General features: G+C 45.5%; 1 protein-coding gene across 5 annotated transcripts in view; it reads right to left on the reverse strand.

Annotated features, from left to right (window-relative positions):
* The window catches only part of CACUL1 (CDK2 associated cullin domain 1), a 200716-nt gene that overhangs the window by 25505 nt on the left and 161811 nt on the right, over positions 1 to 13400 (reverse strand). The gene's annotated exons all lie outside the window — the stretch shown is intronic.

Raw genomic sequence — 13400 nt, forward strand, 5'->3', positions numbered from 1 at the left:
GGCGTCAGCTCTTGCACTGTCCAGGCACTCAGCTCAAAGTACGGGTAGTGCCAACACCATCAAGGTTAAAACAACAAGAGCTACAGCCTCGACGATGACATTGCTAACTCAATCATTTTCCTGTGTTGGATGAGATGACGACGTATGACACAGTTAGGTGCCTTCTGGATGTGTACTGCTTGTGCACCAGACTTAACTCCATCAAGCCTTAGAATAACCTCTTGATATTTAACCTTTACACTGAATCACAATTAACACATTAAGGAATCATTTAGCTCTATGCATGTTAATGAATTGTGTACCAAATGGTAAAGGTCAACATCAGTTATTTTCAATCTATTTCAAAACAGACAAATTAAAATAGATTATGGACTGATGAGGCAATTCACCCTGACAGTGAGTGAACACACATTCTGGACATGATGTACCCCTTCCAGAGCCATCTAACACAGGAAAAACACAAAGCCTACATGCTGATGAAAGATTTAACAAGAACGAGCCTTTTCCAGGTACAGGTTTCAAAATGTACTATTTTGGATTATAAAATGACACTTGAACTTTGGGCACATCAACCATATTACCCCTAAGAACATAAGGACAGGCCATACTGGGTCAGACCAAGGGTCCATCAAGCCCAGCATCCTGTTTCCAACAGTGGCCAATCCAGGCCATAAGAACCCCTCCCCTCCCCTAGTTAGAAGGAACATCTTTATAAGAGACAATTAGTGATGTAAAATAGCATACAATTAACCCTGACGTTAGTAATCGACTAATTATGTTTTATGTTGCGAAGGTCCAACAACAAGAATAAAGTCACCTGGTTATCGATTTAAGAGACACCAAATAATTGAAAAATGCCCTAGTCCAATTTACAATCCCTTAAATCGAGAGACATCCCTACTCCTTAATCAGCTTTTAAAACTTTAGAAACTCGATAAAAATAAGATGCAACAGAAGTCCAGCAGCGAGTTGGGAGCTAGGACTAGCTAGCTGTCGGTGGGAGGTTGTATGTGTGCCCCTAGTGCAAAGAGCTCCTGGCTCTGAGAGAACGAGTCCAATCTCTGGGGGGCAGAGTGGAAGACCTGCAGGAGCTGAGGCAGGTAGAGGAGACCTTCAGGGACATGGTAGAGCGGCCCCAACTCCAGTCATGCAGCCCGTGCTGCTTTGCAGGAGAGCATCACCTTGGTGTGGCAGGAAGGGATTCTGTAGCTAGGCCCTGCCCTCCAGGTGATGCCTTATCCTCTCTCAGTGAGGGAAGACTGAGGATTCGGTCATTAGGAATGCAGAAAGCCGAGTTGCTGCCGGGTGTGAGGATAGCGGACCTCACGCATCACCTAGATAAGATTTTAGAGAGTGCTGGGGAGGAGCCGGCTGTCGTGGTACATGTGGGTTACAATGAGATAGGAAGGTACAGAGGGGAGGTTCTGAAGGCTACATTTAGGCTCTTAGGTAGGAAACTGAAATCCAGACCTCCAGAGCTGCATTCTCAGAAATGCTCCCTGTTCCATGAGCAGGGCACCAGAGGCAGGCAGTGCTTGGATGAGACCATGGTGGCAAGGAAGAGGGTTTCAGATTTGTTAGGAATTGGGGAACATTCTGGGGAGGGGGAGCCTATGCCAAAGGGATGGGCTCCACCTTAACCAGAGTGGAACCAGGCTGCTGGTGCCTGCTGGATTTGTTCTCTTTCAGCTTGTGCTTGGTGTGCTCAGAGCAAGAGACACCAAGCTGAGTTCTTATTTTGTAATGTGTACTCTGCATAATCATAAAATTAAAAAACAGATTTAAACATAAAACAGAGACAGACCATGGGGAAGAGAGACAGTGGCTCAGAAGTGCATGGTTAAGAGGGACGTGTCTACCAAAGATACTTACAGACCAGAGGAGATGGAGACGTTCAGGCTGAAGTAGCCCAGATAGACGGAGACAAAGAGCACCCACAGGTGAAGGACTCTAAGCTGCCTGTATCATTTGCTAACAAGCAGGTTGTGAATACAAAGACAAATGAAAACAAATATAAAACATACTTTTAAAATGTCTGTATGTGAATGCTAGAAGCATGAACCGAATTAGGAGAAATTACTACTTACCTGGTAATTTCCTTTTCTTTAAGGAGGACAGGTGGATCTACGACCATGGGTTATGCACCTCTACTAGCAGATGGAGATGGAGCAAAGCTGACGTCACAGTATATATATATATATATATATATATATATATATATATATATATATATATATATATACACACCCTGCATTGACATCTGCCCGCCAGTATTCTCTGCAAAAGCCAACTGTGGACAAACTAACAAAACCTGATACACCACACCAGTACTCAACCAACAGGAAACCACTGAGCTCAGAAAAGGAGTGCAATTACATTAGTGTAGGACTGGATTGACACTTACCAGTAACTCCTGTAACACGCGGTCATGCAGGAGGACAATAGAACCACCACATCTGGCAGCCAAGGGCGGGAAGGTGGATCCACCTATCTTCATTAAAGAAAAGGAAATTATCAGGTAAGTAGTAATTTCTCCTCTCTTAGCTTTCAGATAGGTGGATCCACAACCAATGGGATGTACCAAAGCTGCTCCCGAATAGGATAGGAGGCTGCCCGTGATCCGATCAATATCGCATATGCAAAGGCTGTGTTCCTCCTGGGCCTGCACATCCAGGTGGTAATGCCTGGAAAAGGTATGTAAGGAGGACCAAGTCACAGCTTGGCAAATCTTGCCAGGAGACAACAATCTAACTTCTACCCATGGCACTGCCTGAGCCCTAGTGGAATGAGCCCTAACCTGAATAGGCAACAGCTGTTCAGCATCCACATCTGTGGCCGTGACTACCTCCTTAATCCAGCGGGCTATTGTAGGCTGCGACTCGGCTAATCTGGTTTACTCCTACCATGGAGTATAAAACAGCCAGTCTGTCTTACTGGGAGGTTCAGAAACCTCTAAATACCTCTTGACATCCAAGGGCCGTAAACAGGCAATATTCATCTACATCTCTCTCCGTCCAGAGTCGGCAGGGAAATTGATTGATTCAAGTGAAAATCCAAGACCACCTCTGGCAAAAAGGATGGAACAGTATTTATATTTATTTATTTTATTTATTTGAGGTTCTTTATATACCGACATTCGTTTAGTAACATCATGTCATGTATTCAACTATATTGCCCCTGGAGTCACTCGCAGAAACAGTTCCCGGCAAGACAATGTCTGCAGTTTAGAGAGACTACACGTAGAACAAATTACCACAAGAAACACTGTTTTCAAGGCAAGTAACCTCAAGGAAAGTCTATGCAGCGGTTGAAAAGTGGGACCCGCCAGAAAATACAAAACCAGATTAAGACTCCACAAGGGCACTGGCAACCGCAGTGCAGGACGAAGATGCTTCACTCCTTTTAAGAAACGGGCCACATCTGGGAGAGTTGACAAGGGCCCACCATTCACCTGACCTCTGAAACAGGCAAGAGCTGCCACCTGTACCTTCAATGAATTAAGGGCCAACCCCTTACTCAATTCATCCCGTAAAAATTCCAAAATGAGCGGGATCTTAACCGAATGAGGGAGAACCTCTCTATCCTCACACCAAGCCTTAAACACTTGCCAAATCCGCACAGAGGCTAAGTGGAGAACTTTCTCGCTCATAGCAAGATAACAATCACCGCAGTGGAATATGCATGCTTCAGCATCCAAGCCCTCTCAAGGGCCATTCTGTAAAATAGAGTTGGATCTTCGTGAATAACAGGTCCCTGTCATAGGAGATTCCTGTGAATCGGTAATCGGATAGCAGGGTCCACCAGAAGCCTTTGCAAATCTGCATACCATGGCCTCATGGGCCAATCTGATGCCACCAGAAGCACTAACCTTGTGTGACTTGATCCTCCGAATCATTCTGCCCAACATGGGCCACGGGGGAAAGGCATATAGGAGCTTACCCATCAGCCATTTCTGCACAAGGGCATCGATGCTCAAGGACTTTTTATCTCTCCTGTGACTGAAGTGAGGAAGCTTCGCGTTGAGATGTCACCAGGAGATCTAGAAATGGAAGGCCCAGTGGTCCACTATGAACTGGAATGCCTCGATTGACAATTCCCATTCTTCTGTGTCCAGATTCTGTCTGCTGAGAAAGTTGGCTCTTAGAAACATAGAAATGACGGTAGAAGAAGACCGAATGGCCCATCCAGTCTGCCCAGCAAGCTACGCACTTTATCCTTTTTTTTTTTTTTAAATCTTTTTCTCTCTCCCACCTGTTACTATTGGCTTCCAGTACCTTCCACCCCTAATTCCCCTCCACCCCACCACCAATGTAGAGAGCAGTGCCGGATCTTCATCCAAGTGAACATCCAGCTCAATTAGGGGTAGCAACCACTGCAACAAGCAGGCCACACCCCTGCCCCATACTCTTACCCACCCCTGGTTTGTTTTTTGTTTTTTTTTTGGAGATGGCAGCCCTCCATCCTTCCGCTCCGTGAAGGTGGAACACCAACCACTGGCCACTGGCATCCTGCTCCGTGAATGCCTCTGTGGCTACTGCCGCTCCGTGCAGTGTTTGAATGCCTCCTCTTTATTCACGCCCTCTAGACTTGATGGATCCACAGTGTTTATCCCACGCCCCTTTGAAGTCGTTCACAGTTTTAGACTTCACCACTTCCTCCGGAAGGGCATTCCAGGCATCCATCACCCTTTCCTTGAAGAATTACTTCCTGACATTGGTTCTTAGTCTTCCTCCCTGGAGCCTCAGCTCGTGACCTCTGGTTCTGCTGATTTATTTCTGACGGAAAAGGTTTGTCGTGGTCTTTGGATCATTAAAGTTTTTCAATAATCCAAATGCTCTTACGTTGTCTTTTCCTGCAATGTGGGAGGCTGAGATCTCCTGAAGATACATTTCCACCCATTCCATGAATTGGGCTCTCTCTTGCGACACTTGCTGGTTCTTGGTTTCTCCCTGGCGATTTATATAAGCCACTGTTACATTGTCTGACATTATCCAGACTACTCAACCCTGCAATCAGTCATAAGCATGCCAACTGGACTGCCTGGGCTTCCATCAGATTGTTACTCCAGAGAGACTCTTCTGTACTCCAGCGCCCTTGCCCCATCAACTCCTGACAATGGACCCCCCAACCCTAGAGACTTATATCCGTCAGGAGTACTAGCCAGTCCAGTGATTGTAGGAAACCCTCTTACTTAGATGGTCCGCTTGCAACCACCACTGCAGCTGTATGCTGATCGCCACTGGCAGGTGAAGCCCTATCGAATAGTCGAGACTGTGGAATCCAACAAGCCAGCAGAGTGTGCTGAAGAGGGCGCATCTGTGCCCTTGCCCATGAAACCACCTCTAGGGCAGCCGCCATCAAACCGAGAACCTGTAGGTAAGATCAAATTGTCAGGCCTACTGGTTCCTGTCAATAGTCGCACTTGCGCCATCAGTTTCTAAATGTGGCTCTCTGGCAGGAACCTTGCTTAATGTTGAACCGAACACTGAGATACTCCAGTGTCTGGGATGGCTGTAGATTGCTCTTAGTCAAGCTCACCACCCAACCTAGTTCCTTAGCAAGGAGATCATCTTGCATGAGACCCAAAGGCTCTCTTCCAGACTCTTGGCCCAAACCAGTCAATCATCTAAATACGAGTGAACCAGAATGCCATCCTTTCAACACTGCCACAACCACCACCAGAACTTTGGAAAAGATTCTGGGCACAATAGCCAACCCAAAAGGCAGCGCTCAAAACTAATAATGTCGCCCCAAAACAGCGAAACGCAGAAACCACTGATGCTCCAGGTGGATGGGAATATGAAGGAACACCTTGGACAAATCAAGGGGCTTCAGAAACTCCAACTGTACTGCCATTATCACTGAGCGTAAGATTTCCACTCAAAAACGAGTCGCCCGCAAATGATGGTTTACTCCCTTGAGATCTAGGATGAGGCAAAAGGAGCCCTCCTTTTCGGGCACAGTGAAATAAATGGAATATCATCCCATATTTTCTTGAGACCTGGGAACTAGAACTATTTAGACATTTTATATACCGTTGTTCCATGTATAGATTAAAATGGTTTACAAAGTGACATTCATAGTTATAACTCAAACAACCAGTGATTGGTTACATAAGGCATAGATAATGGAAAATTAAAATGAAATGGTAGTTTTCACATCTTATTCAGTGAGTTTTTAGAATCTTACATTCTAATTTTATTTATTCTTCATGGTTCGATTATCTTTTGCCCTTTTATTTGTGGCTCTGTATAGTGTGATGTTTTTAAGTTAATGTTTATGCATTTTTGAATAGTCATGTTTTTAATTCACATTTAAATCTGTCTGGTAAAATACATAACTTTTCAGGCAGAGAATTCCAGAGCATTGAATCTGCTATGGAAAGACTAAATGAATTCTTTGCCTCCATGTTTACTAATCAGGATGTTGGGAAGATACCAGTTCCAGAGATGGTTTTCAGGGGTGATGAGTCAGATGAACTGAACGAAATCACTGTGAACCTGGAAGATGTAGTAGGCTAGCTTGACAACTTAAAGAGTAGCAAATCACCTGGCCTGGATGGTTTGCATCCTAGGGTTCTGTAGGAACTCAAAAATGAAATTTCTGATCTATTAGTTAAAATTTGTAACCTATCATTAAAATCATCCATTGTACCTGAAGACTGGAGGGTGGCCAATGTAACCCCAATATTTAAAAAAGGCTCCAGGGGCAATCCGGGTAACTATAGACCAGTGAGCCTGACTTCAGTGCCAGGAAAAATAGTGGAAACTATTCAAGATCAAAATCGTAGAGCATATAGAAAGACATGATTTAATGGGACACAGTCAACATGGATTTACCCAAGGGAAGTCTTGTCTAACAAATCTGCTTCATTTTTTTTTGAAGGGGTTAATAAACATGTGGATAAAGGTGAACTGGTAGATGTAGTGTATTTGGATTTTCAGAAGACGTTTGACAAAGTCCCTCATGAGAGGCTTCTAAGAAAACTAAAAAGTCATGGGATAGGAGGCGATGTCCTTTCGTGGATTACAAACTGGTTAAAGGACAGGAAACAGAGAGTAGGATTAAATGGACAATTTTCTCAGTGGAAAAGGGTAAACAGTGGAGTGCCTCAGGGATCTGTACTTGGACCGGTGCTTTTCTATATATATATATATATATATATCTATATCTAAATGATCTGGAAAGGAATACGACGAGTGAGGTTATCAAATTTGCGGATGATACAAAATTATTCAGAGTAGTTAAATCACAAGTAGACTGTGATACATTACAGGAGGACCTTGCAAGACTTGAAGATTGGGCATTCAAATGGCAGATGAAATTTAATGTGGACAAGTGCAAGGTGTTGCATATAGGGAAAAATAACCCTTGCTGTAGTTACACGATGTTAGGTTCCATATTAGGAGCTACCACCCAGGAAAAAGATCTAGGCATCATAGTGGATAATACTTTAAAATCGTCGGCTCAGTATGCTGCAGCAGTCAAAAATAGCAAATAGAATGTTAGGAATTATTAGGAAGGGAATGGTTAATAGAACGGAAAATGTCATAATGCCTGTGTATCGCTCCATGGTGAGACCGCACCTTGAATACTGTGTACAATTCTGGTCGCCGCATCTCAAAAAAGATATAGTTGCGATGGAGAAGGTACAGAGAAGGGCAACCAAAATGATAAAGGGGATGGAACAGCTCCCCTATGAGGAAAGGCTGAAGAGGTTAGGGCTGTTCAGCTTGGAGAAGAGACGGCTGAGGGGGGATATGATAGAGGTCTTTAAGATCATGAGAGGTCTTGAACGAGTAGATGTGACTTGGTTATTTTCTCTTTCGAATAATAGAAGGACTAGGGGGCATTCCATGAAGTTAGCAAGTAGAACATTTAAGACTAATCTGAGAAAAATTTTTTTCACTCAACGCACAATAAAGCTCTGGAATTTATTGCCAGAGGAGGTGGTTAGTGCAGTTAGAGTAGCTGGGTTCAAAAAAGGTTTGGATAAGTTCTTGGAGGAGAAGTCCATTAATGGCTATTAATCAGTTATACTTAGGGAATAGCCACTGCTATTAATTGCATCAGTAGCATGGGATCTTCTTAGTGTTTGGGTACTTGCCAGGTTCTTATGGCCTGGTTTGGCCTCTGTTGGAAACAGGATGCTGGGCTTGATGGACCCTTGGTCTGACCCAGCATGGCAATTTCTTATGTTCTCATGAACAAGAAGTGCGGCATCTGCTTCTTATCCTCTGGTAAGCAAGGAACCTGGGCCTCACCCCACTTATTGGCAGCTCACTCCCACACAAGCGTGATCCTTTAAAAGGCAATTTTGTAAGATTAACTTTGAAATTGTATCTGCTGACCAATTCTTGAGCCCTAGCTAATGCCTTGCCCTATTAGCGAAGCCACCCCACTGGGCGAAGTGCGGCTGCCGGTTCCATCACTGCCCTGGAATTCACACCAGATTCATCAACTTCCTGAGAGAGAAGTAAACAAGAGCAAGCCGCCAGGGAGCAACAAGAAGTTATCTGCAAATTCATTGCCATTGCTTCAAAGACCTACTTGAGGATGGCCTCAATTCTTCTATCTTGTGCATCATTCAATGCCGCTCCCCCTTCTACGGGGTACAGTTGTCTGCTTGGTGATGGCACACACAAGAGCATTCGTTTTCGGAATGTGCTGGGTTCAAGGGGTCCAGCCCTTCTAAGGTTTGTCCCACTTTAAAATTAGCTTCTGGGGTGTCCCCTTCTAGATCATTTCTTGATTAGCCTCCAGAATAGGGAAGAAATCAAAATAGGATCTTTCTTTGCCTCAGACATGGAATCAGCCCTGGTACCCCCAGCATCTTCAGTGCCTTGGAAATCAGAGCCGGTAATTCAGCTCTATGAAAGAAACATAGCTTAGTTCTATACGGCTCCACCCACAGAGGAATTTCCCCATCCTCCAGGGAGTAAGGATCGGCTTCATCATCCATGCCATCCAGGTCCCTATTGGCATGACCCACAGCAGGTCTAGATGTACTCAGACACTTACCCCCAGTATCAGGTGCACAGGAATCAGCAGCCTGCGATGCTGAATTGTTAAGATTGGCTGGGGCCAACGACTGCACCTGAAGAAAGGACTACAGCCCTTGAAAGAAATGTCACCCAAGAAAAGGCAGAGGGGTCCATGCCAAAATCAGGGGGTGTCAGTCCTGCACCCACTGATGAGCCCGTTATGGGAGGCCCAATTCCAGGTGAAACCTCTGGCAACTCTTTTTCCACGCCTGCATCATGCTGGAAAAGACTAGGCTTAGCAAAATCAGACGGTGACAAGCCTCCCTGAGCCTGCCTCCAATCAGTGCTGACAAGTTAGAGGGAACACCAGGGTGAAATGCCAGAATATGGCATGCAGCACAAAGGGTAAGGCACTTAGGCTTCTTTGCTATCAGTGCCGTAGTCATTTTACAGCCTGCTCTAAACAGGCGTCTGCGAATTGTGTGTCCAGCTGTGCTTATAAAAAAAGATAGGCACTTAAAAATTAGGCGCCTAATGCACTATATTCAGGTAGACACCCAACTTGAGCGCTCGTGTAGGCATCCTGAAGTGCACCACTGTGTGTCCAACTAAGTGCACTTACGCCACCAACTAAGCGCCCAGTTAAGCACACGACTAGATGCATAGCCAGGCATGCAAGCGTGAACTGATGTATCTGAAGAGGGCAGCCTTATATGCAGAGAAAAAGTGCGAACGCTGCCGTGGCCTACCATGCGGCAAAAAGTCTACGCTGAGAGCAGGGCCTAGTCCAGAAGGCTGCTCAACCCGTCAAGCTGCCTGCGACCCCCAAGCTCCTCTGGAGGTGGGAATGGATGTCGGATTGGCGAACCAAGCATGGAGACCGGAGGGGAGAGTAATCCCTAAAATTAACTCCTCTTTTTATTTTTTAAACACTCTTATCTGAGCTCAGCCCATTTCGGTCAAGTACAGAATTAGTCTCCAGCTGCGGGGGGACAGGGCATATACCTTCACCGCCACACTGTTTCCTGCACCCGCTTGCCTTTCAGCTTTTTTTTTTTTTTTTTTAAACAGTTAAGTCCACACCGGCAAAAACCAGCTCCAAGGCACTCATCTGAGGGAAAGCTCAGAAGACATCACCTCATGAAACTCGACTGATGGAGGGACCATAAGGTATCACCACAGGAGAGCAGGGCAATAAACATTTCTTCATTTCTCCTTCTATAAAAACTTTTAATGCAATCCCTAGTAGGGAGATGCACATCCATCATCCACTGGAGACAGAGAATACTGGCAGGCTGATGTCACTGGAATATATATACCGTGACATCAGCTTTGCTCCTTCTCTATATCTGCATAACCCACTGGTCGTGGATCCACCTATCCGCATGCTAAGAAATGGATGGTATTATACGAAGATATAGACATTAAAGGCATTTCAAAGACATGGTGGAAGGAGGATGACCAATGGGACAATGATTCCAGGGTATAAATTATATTGACGTGATAGTGCTACTCCACCAATTCGAACTACCCTATTTGTAAAAGATGGCACAGAATCAAACAAGACAACAAAATCTAGCAGAAAACAAAATGTACTATGGAATCCTTATGGATAGAAATTCTATGTGTAACAGGTAAGAGTATAGCAGTGGGTGTCAAAATGAAGTTTAAAATGAGTGATCTGGGAAAATATAGACCAGTGAACCTGATTTTGGTGCCAGGCAAAATGGTAAAAGCCATTCTTATAAACATAATCACTAGCCAAATATAGACATAGCTTAATGGGGAAGTATCAACATGGTCTTAGCAAAGGGAAGTCTTATCTTACCAATCTTTTAGGATTTTTTGCAGGTGTAAATAATTAGATAAAAATGAGCTGGATGTTATAGGAAAATTAGTTTCTTACCTGATCATTTTTGTTCCTGTAGTACCTAGGATCAGTCCAGACTGCTGGGTTATGCCTCCCCTCCAGCAGATGGAGTCAGAGAAAACTGAAAAGGTACCCCCCTTACATACCGGTGTGCCACCTGCGTCCCCTTCAGTATAATTAATATCAAAGCAGAAGAAGTCCATAACTAATGACTAGATCAAGTAAAGTAACCTGCCTTAGTAAAATCGATTGAGAGTAACATATAGAACCAAATGCCTTCTGTTCGAACAGGAACAAAAGTAACCATAGCTGAAGAACTTTTGGAAAATTGACCGCATAAACAGCAATATCTGCAAATGTAAGCGAGAAATACTGATGAGCGGACTCTACTAGCTGAACGAAATCTCACTGGGCGGGCGTCTGGACTGATCCTAGGTACTACAGGAATGAAAATTATCAGGTAAGAAATTAATTTTCCTTTCCCTGTACGTACCAGGATCAGTCCAGACTGCTGGGATGTACCCAAACTGCCCTAAATGGGGTGGGACCCAGAGAGTCCTGCTCGAAGCACACTGCTACCAAAAGAATAGACATCCGAAGCTCAGACATCTAAACGATAATGTTTAGCAAAAGTGTGCAACGATTTCGAAGTCGCCGCCCTGCATATTTCTTGAGGAGAAACATCTTGGCTTTCATCCCAAAACGCTGCTTGGGATCTGATAGAATGAGCTTTAAGCCCATCTGGTACTGGATGTCCATGACATATGTATGTGGAAGCAATTGCATCCTTTAGCCAACGGGCAATAGTGGCCTTTGAAGTCTTACTACCCTTCTTTGGACAGCCCCTGAGGTGAATTCTTATCCTCGACTGAAAAGGCCGGTAACTCCACAGATTGATTGACATGGAACGTTGAAACTACCTTCGGAAGAAAGGAAGGCACCGTATGAAGAGAGATGCTCGAATCCGAAATGCGTAAGAACGGTTCTCTACACGATAAAGCTCGAAGCTCCGAAATACACCAGGCCGAACAAATAGCTACCAGAAAAATCATCTTTAGAGTCAAATCCTTTAAACGTGGCCCGTTTAAGAGGTTCGAACGGAGCGTTGCAAAGACCGCGGAGTACCAAATTTAAACTCCATGAAGGGCAAACAGCCCGTACTGGTGGGTGCAAATGCTTAGCTCCTCGTAGGAAATGAACCACATCGGGATGACTCGCAATAGAGGACCCGTCAATCTTACCCCGTAAACAGCCCAAAGCTGATACCTGCACTCTAAGCGAGCTATAGGCTAAACCTTTCTTCAAACCATCCTGAAGAAAGGCGAGAATGTGAACTATGGTAGCCTTACGCAGGGACACCTTCAACCCGCTGCACCAAGAGTCAAACACTTTCCACACTCTAACATAGGTAAGAGATGTCGATGTCTTACGAGCCCTCAAAAGAGTAGTAATAACCTCCTCGGAATATCCTTTCTTCACCTCTCATAAGCCAGGCCGCTAGACAAAAGCGATCCGCCTGATCGAAATATACCGGACCCTGCCGCAGTAGCTTGGGTAGGTGACCTAGACGTAGAGGACCATCTACCTTCAGGTTCATCAGGTCCGCAAACCACGGTAGTCTTGGCCACTCTGGGGCCACCAGAATGACCGGTCCCCGGTGATACTCCATGCGCCAAAGAATCTTGCCCACCAAGGTCCATGGAGGAAACACGTATAGGAGAATGTCTAGAGGCCACGGTAGAACCAGGGCATCCACTCCTTCGGGGACCCGTGCTCTCTTCTGCGGCTGAAAAACCGAGCCGCTTTGGTGTTCGAGCGAGTTGCCATCAGGTCCAGTCGAGGGATTCCCCACCGGTGTATTACTAGCCGCATCACCTCGGACAGTTCCCGTTCTCCAGGATCTAGCCACTGCCTGCTGAGGAAATCCACCTGAATGTTGTCCACCCCGGCTATATGTGACGCCGCTATGCGAGACAGGTGATGTTCCGCCCAAGCCATCAACTTGGCCGCTTTGGAGGCTACCGGGAGACTCCTGGTGCCCCCCTGACGGTTGATGTAAGCGACGGTGGTTGCATTGTTGGAGAGTATCCGAACCGCTCGGTGACGAATTGGTAGAAAGTGGGACAGCGCCAACCTGACTGCTCTGGTTTCTAACCGATTGATGGACCACTTCGCTTGGAGCGGCGACCATTGGCCCTGTGTTGCTCGGGACTGACAAACCGCTCCCCAACCAGTCAAGCTGGCATCTGTTGTGACTATGATCCATTGAGGAATTTCCAGGTCCACCCCCTGAAACAAATGACATGGAACCAACCACCATTCGAGGCTGGATCTCGCTGGTTCTTGCAATGGCAAGGGTAGGTGAAACTCCTCCGACTTGGGGTCCCAACGAGTCAGAAGGGCCCTCTGTAAGGGCCGTAAATGAGCAAAGGCCCACGGAACCAATTCCAGGGTAGATGCCATAGAACCAAGAACCTGCAAGTAATCCCACACAGTTGGCAAAGGAAGATCCAACAAGGTTCTTACCTGGGTCATCAACTTTTCCG

Source organism: Rhinatrema bivittatum, chromosome 7 (genome assembly GCF_901001135.1).
Source record: "Rhinatrema bivittatum chromosome 7, aRhiBiv1.1, whole genome shotgun sequence".
Classification (NCBI taxonomy): Eukaryota; Metazoa; Chordata; class Amphibia; order Gymnophiona; family Rhinatrematidae; genus Rhinatrema; species Rhinatrema bivittatum.